Raw genomic sequence first — 14,284 nt, forward strand, 5'->3', positions numbered from 1 at the left:
CAATCAGCCAGTTCAAGCTCAGTTAAAGTTCAAGCATCCCCTAGCAAACTTTGAAGGAACCCCTAGGTTTCATGGATCTCCAGTTGAGAATAGCTGGTCTAGCCTGTGTTCTTCTTGTACTTGTTGGTCGTGTTTTGTCCAAAGTATACTCATGTAAGTTTATGAACTTTGTAAAGTAATATTGAAGATATATATATATTTTGACCACAAATAAATCACCACTATCATGGTTGTAATATTTCTTATATAACTGTACATTGTTTGGAATTTACGTTTGTAGTTGTGTTTCCTGTATTGTAGCATTTTCCTGATTTTTGTTTGTATTTTAGCATTATTAGCTCATTTGTATATTGGTTACCTGTTCTTCTTGCTTACCTACTATTATTTGTTTTCAGTTGTTCTAAGTGTGCAGCTTTCAATAAAACCTGGAGATCATGCCTTGAAATTTATTGTCAACCTTTCACAGTCACCCCTGGTGGCTGTGTATACACACTGTGCAAGTATGATTGTTTATCACTGTCAGAAAGCCAGTCCTTAGCAATGGTCTGCAGACAAAGAAGCACATGCATATAGACAGGAAGTAGCTGAATGTGATCAGCATGCTGAGGAATTAAAATAAAGGAGAAAACAGTATTTTATGACAAACTTCTGTGATACACGGTGCATTCACACACACACTGACAGTCATCCAAATAGGGGTCAGATCAGGGGAATTTTAGGCCTAGTTTATACCTGCTTTCAGAAATGACATTTTTATGAACACTCAAGTGAAAATTTCCTATATATTCTAAATGAATAAATCATACCAGCATTATGAAATCGTTTTTGCCTGGCTGAGCCTTTTTTCCTTGCTTTGGCCCACATATACAATAATGAAAGTCAACAGAAAAGCATGTCAAACATTTAGAATTTTGATTTGTGCTTAGACCTTATCTTTCAATTTTTTGTTTTTCTTTTTGTTTACTTTTTCGTTATTTCTCCCTCTAGAGCCATGTTTATGAACACACACAAAAAAGCTATGCTAAAAAGCAGTGTAAAATATGTGTATTGCATGCTGTGTTTCTTTAACTTCTAGAACTAGTATGAACAAATCTGTATTTATTATACGTTTCTTACCTTAGTCAATACCCTCTCTCATTTTGCCAAAAATCGTAGAACCGATTTTACTGATATCAATACAACAATACAACTACTGTCAATACAACAGTATTTAACTAGGTTAAGAAAAAAGGTCTGAATTTGACAGAGCAGCCATTGCTAAAATTTGGTGAATAGGTGAAGGTGAAGGTGAATAGAAAAAAGTGTTGCTCTCTTTGTCATCTATTTGCAGAAGCTCATTTTAATTATTGAGTTTTTTTTTCCAGTTTCCCAATAAATAAACTGTTTTCATTTTGTGCATTGAGCTTAGCATAACCTATTTTCCTGCCCTGTGATCTCATCAGAAAGAAATACTTCCTCCTTTGTCTTTCTTTAATTTGCTGTGATATCTCTTCAGATACTATTGATCCAGACCTACCACAGTTCTTTCTCTCATCGTTGTGTCTACACTTTCATCATCATGAACATGTCAGTGAGTAGGCCTATCATGTCTTGTCCTCTTCCTTCCTCTGCCACTATGTCAATATTTAATGTCACACTCTCCTAATCCAGTTATCTGCTCTGCCCTTCAATTATTATTGGCTAAACTTTGCAGAGTTTATTCAGTGCACCTTGTATTATGCATATTGCTTTGTTAGGTGTGTGTTGTTACTCCCTTTGTTAAGTGTGGTGCTGGTACTCCTAAACCTTTGCAATTTATATTATATCTATTAGGGTTTGGGGCTATAACTAAACATATAACTAATATTTTTTAAAGTTTATGTATACCTAAAATCTTATTTTCTAAATGTTTTTCAAAATGTCTTACTATATGGCGTTTTCCTAGGCAAATTATTTTATTTGGAGCACCTACCAGTAATGTCAGTTGCAGGTTGACAATGCAAACCCATTACTTCTCACATAGTCCCAGCTTTGTCAGCCATCATTGTATACTCGTTCACTTAGTTATTGGGTCTATCGCAGACCGCCTATCATCCAACTGCAAAAGTCCAGGTGGCAGGTGAACAACCTCATTGCCGCAAGGCAGCAACTAAAAATGGAACTAAAAGTTACAGTTATAAATTTGTGAGCAGGCCCGTTCTCTATTGCAAAAGGGAAAGGCAATGATTCTTCTGTCATCAAACAAACTTGACTGCCAGTTCACAATCTTTTTTGTAATGCGAAGCCGCACATGCTCAGTAAGGAGTAAGGTGAGTAGTAAAAAAATGCAAAGAGGTCATTCTGGCAATATCAGAAAAATGGCAAAAAAGTTGCTAGGAAAACACCCTTCTATGAGAATAATTACTATTGAGCAGAAGATATTTGTTACAAAAATCCTTTTGCCCAAAGACACCAAAAAAATTACAATAATTACCTAAACTGCTAAAGTAACCAGTATTGTATGGTATCATGTGGCCTTATATGACAAGATGTAACCTAGTTGATGTATTGGCTTTATGGAGTGATTCCAGAATTTTAAAGCAAAAAATGAACACATTTAGCCACCTCTCAAAATATATATGAATAAATAGAATTTCCTAATATCAACAACTAAAAATGCTACCTACCGTCCTACTACATTTGTGTGTATGTATATATTCATATTCCATTATGGCTTTCTGTTTTACCTGATGCTCTTAAAAAATAAGTAACAATGTTTTTTATGCACTAGCCCCCCCTTCACACACACAATTTTAAAAAGCTGCTTCACTGGAAGGATACATTTATCATTTTTACCATTGGTTTTATACTTGCTCAAACTTTCGAATATATTATCCAACAAAATAAACAAAGCTGCCTCCAAAAAGAGCCACTCAAAAAGACATTCAGCTATAACAGAAAATCTCTCATTATTGGCATGTCATATGTCATATTTATTACAAATAGAGGTCCAGCCATTGACTGTCTCCTGAATATTTGCAATCCAGTCTATAGACATTCACATGATAAGACAGAGGAAAAAAAGTCCATTGATCATAAAGTATCACAGAACTTGGTCATCATTTACAGGAACTTATTACTATCTCATGTATATACACATGAAAAAAATAAAATCTGCATACTTTTTGAGTCAGTAATTAAACTTTTTAAACAAGTTGGTCAGGGCACTAACTTTTCTACATGGAGATTTATGGTAGCCTCTGTGTTTTCCTCGTGACAGTTTTCTTTAATGCGTTCAGATGTAATAAGCATGCATATAACAAAGAAATGGCACAAGTTATAGCAGGATGACAAAGACTGAATGTGCTTTAGTCAACAAGTTTAATGCAAACCAAAATTCTGCAGAACATTAATTACATTTTGAAAGAGTGAATACTTTCACAAAAGATAAGGTCAGTATTATTCAGAAGAGATCTGAGAGGCAATATACATTGGATGTGCTATTTCCTTGTATTAGATCTGACTCTGTTTAATGGGAATGGCTCATGTCCCTCTTGTCTACCCGTCTAGTCTATCAGATGTCAATGACAGAACAGTGAGGACTATTGAATTTGTTTCCATATTCAGTGGCAGTGTAGGTTAACACAGATGTGGTAGTCAGCTCAAGAAAAATAACAGTAACCCTGACAGCTTTTTAAGGCAGTATTTATTCACATCATTGTCACATCGTGTTAAGACATTGATGTAATCACGTTGTATCTCAATGTTTCCACTGACAATATTTCTTATTTTCTATCATTTCTATCTTATTTCTGACATAGATGTTCAAGCTAAATGTGTCATGAATCATGGTTTTGTATACTGTAAATTTAGTATAGAATATCAGAAGAGTAATATTGATGGCTATACTATGACAATTGTGTTTTTTATATAAAAACCTTTTTTATATATAAAGCTTTTAAATTTGCTTCTAAACTTTAGGCAGCTACTACGAAAACTTTAAGATGCCAACAGTTGACAATCATTTCCAAAGCAATCAATATGGCGGGGATCAAGGAACAGTTTTCATAATTGTGTAAACCTATATTTAAAAATCTATTAAATCTTAGACCCTTTTTTTGCTTTATAAAGGAGAGTTTCAAATTTCAACTTCAGTAGCAGAGAACTTCCTAACAACTTACCTTCAGACCCACTCCTGCTTAGACCTGCTCAGTTTGTTGTCCATGAATAAGGACTAGGCATAAAAATGAATTCAGAAAGTAATAACACTCACAGTAAAAGCTGCATGAACTTGGAACTCTTTCTGTAGCAATATAGTGTAGTGTTGGCCAAGGCCAACTCCACTAAAATTAAATCTGCCATTTAGGAATATCATAGACAATATTTTGTCAGGTTCCCACTGTTAATGTTCTCTTTTGAAAAAAAAAAATATGCTCTTAACTGCATCAAATATTAAGTTAATTAAGTCAGGCTAGAGCGAGGGAACTCTTCTTTTTCAATTTGATTTTAGATTGGTGATTTAGAAGCTATCAAGGTCCCTCACTCAGGCATCCTTAGATGGCGATTCCAAATGGCAGTGTACTCATTTCTTCAAATCATTAAAAGCATAGCACATGTGAAAACATTTCTCTCATAAACATATGATTTGCTATGAATATGTGCAAAGTGTTAATTTTTAGCCACTTGTGTTTTGCAACCTTGCACATCTGTTTTGATGACAGTCTGATCAAAAATAAAATGTAGAGCATGGTGACCTACTGTTTGGAAGATTTTAATTGTTACACAAGCTTTGTTGCAATTTTGTAATCAACCTAGAAAATCACATGTATTGATTTTGCTATGTACATGTATTATGAAGGACAACTTGTTTGCCTAACATTTTTATTGAAATACTTAAAATAAAGGCTTGTGCATTCATGTACATTTTGCATTCATTTACATTTTTTATTCTTGTGCAAGCATTAACCTTTGGATATGGAGTGTAGAAAGGATTATACTTCAAAACCACTTTTGTATTGGACATGTTTTTTTTTTTTACTTTGATTAAGCTTCTTTGTAATAATAAATAAATAAATTTTAAAATTCATGTAAATGCAACATTATTACTGCTGTCAGACCATTTTGGGGGGTTCCTGGGATCTAGTGTGTGTACTCTACCTGTACAATGTACTAAAAATATTTGCAGCTGTGTAATAATTCCTAAAAAATTAGAAATGTTACTAAAAGTCACATATGATGGTAGGCAGGGAAGTTTATGAGAGTTGTCGAAATGTAGTTTGCCCTATCTCATGGTCTACACAAAGAAACATTTTTAATATAAAAAAATCTTTGCAAGACCTTTTTTGCAGTCTTCCAATGGTATAGTGACACCACTCGGAATACCATGAGCCCAGCCTGCGTGATGACGCACGTTTAGGGTTGGTGTCAGCAACAGGTTGTAGTCACAGAAAATTATTGGGTTAATGATAAGGTTATTTTTGTCAGAAATAATACATCTATATCTTTTTTTTTTTATTGTGAGTTACTGTGAATGAGGTGATGAGAGATCTAAAGGTCCCCTTTGCTTTTTGCAAGGCCATAACACAATGTTTCCTTTAAAGTTAAACAACCTTAGAAAAGCACTTGTATAGCTTCAGTAGCAAATCTACCTTTATCAATGAGTGCTTCTCTGACATTCCAATCAAAACCCGTACATAACATTTAAGAGAAGCATTGGATGTGCAGTACTTCTTTTGAGGATGGGACAAATGTGGTGAAAATACCTTTCACTTGTATGATCATTGTACAATGATACAGTTCACATTGGGCTAACTTTAATGTTTGTGCCTATTGAGAGGTGACGGTTAAACGCTGACCTGTCATGTAGGAACGCAATGGCCATCCACAAGTAAAAAACCAATTGATGGAATTAGATTATCTTCCATAGAAAGCTGGAAATCAAGCATTGGTAGACATAAATCATTTGATCCAACCTTGAACAGCAATCATGTGAATGTTCTCTATGTGTACAGACCTTTTAAGACTGTGTGAGTTTGCAAAGCAAAGTAAAATTTAAAATGGCATAGATAGGTAGAGATTTAAGGCATGATTTTGCTATGTGGTACAGTAAAATCTTTGGAGTGAAAATTTTAAAATCCGATAACTTTCTCCAAAAAAGTGAAATCAACTAATTTGTTCTTCCCTTTTGACCATCAAATACCAAGTTCTTCAGCCTAATCAACATTCATGTCTTTGAATTTGTTTTTTATTTTACATTAGGTCCCATAGCATCTATAAAGGTTCCATGCACAGGCACCAAACACAACATGGCAGAGGCTTTACCTAATTATCACATCCAGAACTTGGCTGGCTGAACTGACTTTGGATATATATTACTAAATCTATATTGTCCCCAACCTAATTTTTACCTGCTGTAAAATGATTGTTAAAGCTACGTATCATGTGAATGAGTAGGAATTAGTGAAAGAGATGACCGACCACACAGGAAATAAAAATTTTGGAATTTGTATTATTGTTTAGTCTTCCTGATTTTACCATGGTGGTATAGAGAGTGAGACTTTTGGTGGCTGTTTTTTTCCCGCAGACATTTTTTTTGTCACCAATAACTGTACATTGTTTTTTGTTTTGTTTTTTTTATCAAAAGCATCTTGAAAGAACTTAAACTTCACAAACAGACATTTGAAATGTTTATGTAAACATAATTTAGCTTAATGCATAATTGTCTTGAAATGCATGGCATGTTCTGTTACTCTCCCTAGTAGTATGCTTGGTATGGGAAGTCATTGACTTATGTAAATACATTTCACCTTGAGCAGCTGAGCTCTATACTAAGCTTTTTTTTTTTAGCCCTGGCTATAACAAAGAGAGCAATAAATGTTCAGAACCATTATACATCCTGTTGAAGGGATAGGTTAGCAACTCTACCACACCACTATGCTTCCCTCTAATATCTTTGTTTTTGTATGAAAGGTTGCAATATTTTATAATGAGTGATTTACAGAAACTCTCAGTAAATGTGTCAGGTATACATTTTACATATATGTATTTCTGCAGTTTTCAAGGTGTTCAGCTCAGGTCTTTGTTCCTGTTGGGCAGGTTTCAGCTACATTATACTTTACTTTGCCTTATTTAAACAAAAGCCTTTGAAAAATATCTATTTCCTTGCAAAATCTATTTAAGCTCTTTAAATCCTAATAGACCACCAATCATGAATAAACCTCACACAACACTGATCAGTCAATAAAAATAACTGAGTTGATTAACATGTGTTCAAAGAGCACTGGACAGTTCCCTGAGGACTGGATCATGAATCAAATAATTTAACTGTTCTAACTGATTTCACACCCCGTTGTCCATACAATTAGACATAGCCATTTCTATCCTTGGGACATTCATTGACTAGTAACATTACTCCTGAAAATCTTTATATGTATAGCTATATTAATATATTAGCAAGTAATTTAATGAAACCTATACTGACAAAAAAATATACATTCACAGCCTATTCTTCTGGCAAAAGTACAAAGGGATCTGAGACAAGCATACTGGGAAGTTGGCAACATATTTGTTTTTAGTATGGGAAAGAGTTTACAGACTGATTAATTGGTTTAAAACCAAGTAGTATGGCAGTGTTTGATTCTCCACCAAAAAGGTTTAGTAAATAACCCATTCAATAATTAATAAATAAACCCCAAAGTCATTGTAAGCTCTTCAGGGCAGGGTCATCTCCTGTGTCACTGTCTGTATTTCTCTGTCATTTGCAACCTCTATTTATTTGTACAGCGCTGTGTAATATGTTGGTGCTATATAAATCCTGTTTAATAATATTCATAATAAAAAAGTCATATTTGCTGCAAAGATTTACCCAATAATGTTTGCCATAATATACAAAAATAAATATTTCTTGTAGATACCATTTTGCTAGATCAGTATGAAACAAAGATTAGCCAGAGATTAATCTAACCCCAACAGTTGTAAAAAAAAAAACACAAATGAAATTTTAACATGTTGGTAAATGAAAGTTAACTCAAACTGAAAAATGTGTGGCAGGATTTCCCAGTCCTTATAAACTGATCCCACAGAGAATGCATAATTGATATGGTGATGAAAAATATTTGGCGAATGGATAAATGTCAGACTGTGTGTTCTGCTGAATGAAAGATCTACCAATTTGTGCAGGCAAAACACACAAGAATATATACGGTTTTCAATGCACTTCAGAAAACTATCATATCAATTTTAAAACAGCTCAGCATACAACTTAACATAAAATTGAAATATAAATATTAAAGACCACCAGAAATATGTAAATTATATTTAGTTAAATAAAATGCTATAGGGTACACTATAAGCTATTTTGCTGTATTGACACATAGCAGTCTTTTTAAAAAAAGGCACACTCCTTGCTTGCATGAAAAATTAATAAATAACTTGTACATATGAATAAACAATTATTAACCTAATATTGTACAAGGGTTGCTGAGAAGTTCCTGGCTTTGCCCAGAAAGAAGAGAGCCAGAGTTCTGAAATACCGCATTTATTCAACATATTCCCCAATGAGACTGATACACTTGTTACAGCGTAGTCGCAGCTTTTCTAGACCGTTAAAATAAAAGTCCTTTGGCTTGGCCGTAATCCAGCTCTCAGCAGCATCTTTGACATCAGAAATGTCCTCAAAACGTTGCCCCTTCAGGTGTTTTTTCAAATTCGGGAACAGATAATAGTCCGAAGGGGCCAGGTCAGGTGGGTAGGGGGGATGGTGGACCAATTGGAAACCCAGGGTGTTCAATTTGGCAGTCACAACGTTGGACGTGTGTGCAAGTGCATTCTCCTGCAGAAAAAAGATCCCTTTGGTCAACTTTCCACGGCATTTCGTCTTAATTGCCTCCTTCGGCTGGTCCAGGAGGTTAGCATAATACTGTCCGGTGATACTAGAGCCCTGAGGTAGATAGTACACCAACAGAATACCGCTTTTGTCCGAGAAAACGGACGCCATGACTTTTTTGGCTAATTTCTGGATTTGGAACTTCTTCGGCCGCGGGGACCCGCTGTGGCGTCATTCCATTGACTGTTCCTTGGTTTCAGGATCATAGATGTGGAGCCAGGTTTCATCCTCTGTCACTAACCTAGCCAAAAAGTCCTGTGCAACTTGGGCCAAAATGGGCCAAAACTGCTTTTGATGCTTCAACTCGTTCCTTCTTCTGATCACTGTTCAAACATTTCGGCACCCACTTCGCTGAAAGCTTGCGCATGTCTGGGATAGTGGTGATGACAAACCTAACATGCTCCTGTGAGATGTCAAGTATCTAGGATATCTTTTTTGCAGATATTCACCGGTCCTCAATAATCAGCTCATAGATAGCATCGCAGGTTGCCGGGTCAGTTGAGGTTGGGGGGCGCCCACTGCTCAGGTTGTCCTCAATAATCAGCTCATAGATAGCATCGCAGGTTGCCGGGTCAGTTGAGGTTGGGGGGGCGCCCACTGCAGGGCTCATCTTCAACGGTGAAATGCCCAGTCTTGAAATGAGATATCCAGGTTTTGATAGTGCAGTAGGAAGGACACTTCTCCCCCAGTGTTTGTGACATCTCAGTGTGAATGTCCTTTGCTGACTTTCCCTGGAGAAACAAAAACTTCATGATGGCCCGTAACTCCAACGACGTGAAACTTGCTTGTGCCTCTGCCATCACAGCTTCTCATCACAGTTTTAAGAATCGCAAAGACCTGATATTTGCACAGTTACATACTAAGATATTAGGCTGTATAAATCAGTCCTTCAATATACATTCTCAATGTACATTCTCAAGATAAACACAAAACTTACAGTAAGAAAAAAAAAAAGATTTAAATACTTTTAACTTTTGAAACAAAACTAAAACTAAAAACAACATAGCTGAAAGGGGCCAGAAAGCAGATCGCTAAGGATAAAGCTATTGGCTAGGGTGTTTACTTTGAAGATTTCTTTTCACTTTCTGCTGTGTCCTCAAGGAAAGTAAATGTACCAACCTCGTTTTTTGTTTTTTTTGTTTGTTTTTACAGCCTGTAAATGCTAGCAATAGACTTGCAAAAAATAGTTAAAACCAAAATGAATGTGTCTGTTTTTTGTAAGCGTTTTCAAGCGTATGGTTTTTACAAGCATTTGTTCAGAAGTTCAGTAAAGCTTCTAGGGTTTTTTCAGTCATCCAAAGGTCTCCATAGACTTGTATTCAACGGCTCATAAAAACTTAGGTAGGTGCTTATTGGCGTTTGCAGCAGACATTTATGGTACAAAAGACAGCAAGATGTTAAAGGGGGAGTCAGGTACAAAGGTTAGCAAGGTGTTAAAGGGAGTCAGGTACAAAAGTCAGCAAGCTAACACCTGGCTCCCTTTAACACCTTGCTGCCTTTGTAGCTGGCTCCCTTTCTTTCCCCAGCCCAAAACTAATTCTTGCAGGCTTTTTTAGTGGGAAAACATTGAAAAGACCTGGACAGGCATTTGCTAGACAAAAACACTAGTGTTAATAAAGGTTCCCGGAAGCCTAGCTGTGCAGAGTAGGCTTCCAGGATTGTTTAAAGCCAAGTTTTTCAGAAGCAGGTGTCACCATCCCCTAAGAAAAGTGGACAGAAGGCTTACCCATTCCATACTCTATCCAAAAATAAAATAAAACTAGACCAACTTCCTTTTGTCTATTTTGGTGGTCTGTTCAGTTAAAAATAAAAGTAGCTCTGCATATAAAGTAGATTACTCGCTGCCTCCCATAGTGTATATCAGAAGTTGTCCTTATTAAAATATTCTCATGGTACAAGGGGTGAAGTTTACAAAAAGTAAAATTAGTTTTAGCAGGGATAGAGAAGAACAGTCTCTATGTTGAATGGAGATCTTTTAAAGGCGACATGAAAATCTAAGGAGGAACTCATATCTGTTCCAGTGACATGACCTACAATATTATATAACTTAAAACTTGTGACTGATGACTTATCTGACATTAAAATGTAAATGTCCACTATATGGTTAATAATGTCATTCAGGGAGGTACAAAGAAAAGAACATTTACTAAACCTCTTTTGCTTTGTATTTTCACCATGTTCATATTTCAGCTGTTTTATTTGTACCGTAGCACATGTGCAATGCATACTTTATGCATTTATTTATGTAGAAAGCTCATTCCTAGCCAAAAACTATTTTTCGGGAGTGGGTAAGTTAAAACATCAGATTTGTATTGCTGTCTGTTTCTGTATCCTGGCATATATTCTAACCCAGGGGTGTCAAACTCATATACACAGTGGGCCAAAATTAAAAACTTAGACAAAGTTGCAGGCCAACCTTGAAATTTATTGAAAAAATTGAGGAACTTTTTCCTTCCCATTAGATATAAAACCTTTTCATATAGAAAAAAAAGAGGTTTTGCTTCACATTCAATCTGGAACAAGCCTATAATAGAGAAAGAGGCATAAGATTTTTTTTTAATTTTGATTAAGCAAAAAATCTTATGCCTCTTTCTCTATTTGTAGCCTTCTGAGTTAAATTTCGATGGTAACCTTTTTGCACAGGCTAACAATAATAACAACAATATTCTTCTATGAAAATCCAACCATTCAAGTCCATGCCTTGGAGTAGCAAGGAAAAGTACAGCTGAGAGGGAGTGCTGGAAATGCCAGACGCGGCCAATGCGGGGCTAAATCTTATGAGTGGCCCGCCGCTGAAACTCCCTCTTCATTGAATTAGCGCCGCTAATAAAATTCCCAGCATTATTTGCCCCTAAATAACAGTCCAATGTGGTGGCCACGCATAGGCAGAGGTGGTCTATAGACCCAAGTGATGTCGGGAATTGTAGTAGTGGTGCTATTTCAATGAAGCGGCGGGCCAGCTGCAGTTCATATTCAGGAATCCTTTTAGGGCCAAAAAAAGGACATTGCAAGCCAGATTTGGCCCTCAGGCCAGAGTTTGACACCCCTGTGCTAGCTCCAGACACAGAAGGAGAGAAGTAAGTGATATTTTCTCTCCTCTTGGGTCACTTACAGCAACAGGAACTTTAAGCAGAAGTTTTGCACTATCCTTCTTTCTGTAACCCTTGTTTTTATATGATTCTCTGCTCACTTACACAATGCAAAAAACTATATAAGCAAATGTATGTATGAAAATGATACAATTTCATAGTATTAGAGTATTATATTATATAATTATATCTTGTAAAGTTGTGTAGTGCTTTCCATAGCTGCTGGTTTTACAATAAAAAAATATCCACCTAGAACAGCTACTTTCATGCAATGTATATGACATTATATATCATTTATATTCTAATGTAAGACAGTGATGTTTTACTTTACCTGAATAGTTGATGGGAACCTAGGTACATGGTGATTGTGTACATGTTTGTGACAGCCTATCTTAGATGGAGTTTATAGCATTCCTGATTGTCTTTACTATGGTGAAACTTGCTAACAATATCTTCCATAAAACAAATAGTCTGGGATTTTAGTGTGAGGACAATTGTCTGGTTGTATTGTGGTGACAGATGCTGGCAGAAAGGACCAGCTAAATCTTACAGCTGTGCACTACATGACATCCACACAGGAGGGGAACAGATGTTCACACAACTGTCAAGATCCGCTGACACACAACAGCATTTTCAGAGGAGCCATGGATTCCTGGCCTTCTTTTGCCATCAAAGTTGGGAAGAAACATAAATCAATCACATCTTTTATTTAGCCATTGCAAACACTGGCTGTGCAAACACTGCTATTACAGAACTTATTTCTGGCCTGACCTACTTGTGAAATTCTTCAAGGTGTGAGTAAATATGAAGATCAGTACAGTTGTGCATGTATCTTGTTCTGTGACACTCTGGAGGCACCTATAAATTTTAACCCCTTGGTCCACATGTATCATGTAAGTTCCATGGCTGGTATCAGTCACTTAGTACCTTGCCATTCATTGCTGTAGCTACTCTGTCAAAGGAATGAAAACCTTGGACAGTTCTCAGTCACTTGATATGTTCATGTATTTCTATGGAGTATTCCAGTGTTGTGCTTATATTAGTTAAGATAATTAGTAAATCAGTGCCTTTAACATCATTGGTCCCAGATAGTGTTATATTATGCCCCATGAAGTGACCTTTCCCTCCCAAATTATTGCACAGACACACTGGTGATGATTATACTGTGTAGTAAAAATGGCTTATACTAATGATATACAAGGCAAGATACTGCTCTGTGGTTTGGTGTATTCCTGATTGTGGGCAGATCTGAAAAACAATGGCTGTGTTATCAGTGCCAACAGACAGTAATCTATTTGGCTTAATGAGTTTTAGCAGGCCAGTGTTTATGTTGAGCAATGCAGAATATATACTGTACTGTGCATCGGGGTCAAGTGTCCTATTTTCATGTCCATGTGTAAAGAACTTACATTTGTCCTGGAACCCTAGATTACTCAGATATAAGTATATATACGTATGTGGCTTGCCTATGCATAACCAAGCAACAGGTTCACTTTAAGGCAGACCTTCACAAACCAACATACCCATCTTCCTTTTACTCCCCACCACTTTATTCAGCCCCAGATGGTAAAAGCAATGTCTCATGTTAGCTGCAGGTTTTACCATACACTGGGCTATTGGCCATGTGCTGTAACATGGCATGAGTCACATGTTTCTATATACTATATACCTGGGATTTCCATTTACTCACAGCATTGAATGCAGTGTGATGGGTCAAAGAAAAGGCAATATGTTGCGATTAATGGGGGAAAAAAAACATGTTTTACCCTGAGTGCGCAAAACATAAGTTTGCACTAAGGTCATATGTGTGTTCTCCAGGCAGTCACTTCTATTTAATTGTTGCCTATATTATAAGTATATAGGTTAGTTCCTATGGATTCAAGGTGTACAAATGAAGCCTGCACCTGTGTTATGTAGGCTCCATTCATTTCACACTGAGCAGCGTGGGAGACTTCTGGGTAACGCTATCAAAACCAGCAGGATGCCATGGCCAGAACATTACATGCAACATTATAGTCTGCGCCGCATGGCACAATGCTCAATGCGTTCAGCTCAGTACAGTCTTTCAGATCTGACAGTTGGGGGGAACTTGGAAACTGTCCAAAATGTGTGCCAACTTGCTTTAAATACTCACCTTCAAACTCTACTGACAGCATTACCTAAATGTGTATAAATATTGCTGAAATAAGCAAGACTTATTCAGATCAGTATTATGTGTCATATATAATTTTGTAACATGTTAAGCTTTTTTTTATGTATGTATGAATGTAAAGAATTTGTCATCCTCTATCCAGCAGCTCACAAATTAGGTCCAGATGAATGATACAATGTAATACACAATTCACTATGGGTG

General features: G+C 36.3%; 1 protein-coding gene across 6 annotated transcripts in view; it reads left to right on the forward strand.

The window, feature by feature from the left end:
- SOX2 (SRY-box transcription factor 2) overlaps nucleotides 1-14,284 on the forward strand; it is a 61,459-nt gene that overhangs the window by 14,194 nt on the left and 32,981 nt on the right. The window contains exons 5-6 of one of the 6 annotated variants that reach the window (XR_011920300.1): nucleotides 1,496-1,570; nucleotides 3,940-5,219. The exons of 3 other annotated variants lie outside the window; for them this stretch is intronic. The gene's annotated coding sequence lies outside the window, so the exon portion shown is untranslated. Of the gene's footprint in view, nucleotides 1-1,495; nucleotides 1,571-3,939; nucleotides 5,220-14,284 lie in introns of those variants that run through there. 2 more of the 6 variants (XR_011920299.1, XR_011920301.1) reach the window with 2 other exon arrangements.

The sequence above is a fragment of the Pyxicephalus adspersus genome, chromosome 4 (genome assembly GCF_032062135.1).
Source record: "Pyxicephalus adspersus chromosome 4, UCB_Pads_2.0, whole genome shotgun sequence".
NCBI classification, from domain to species: domain Eukaryota; kingdom Metazoa; phylum Chordata; class Amphibia; order Anura; family Pyxicephalidae; genus Pyxicephalus; species Pyxicephalus adspersus.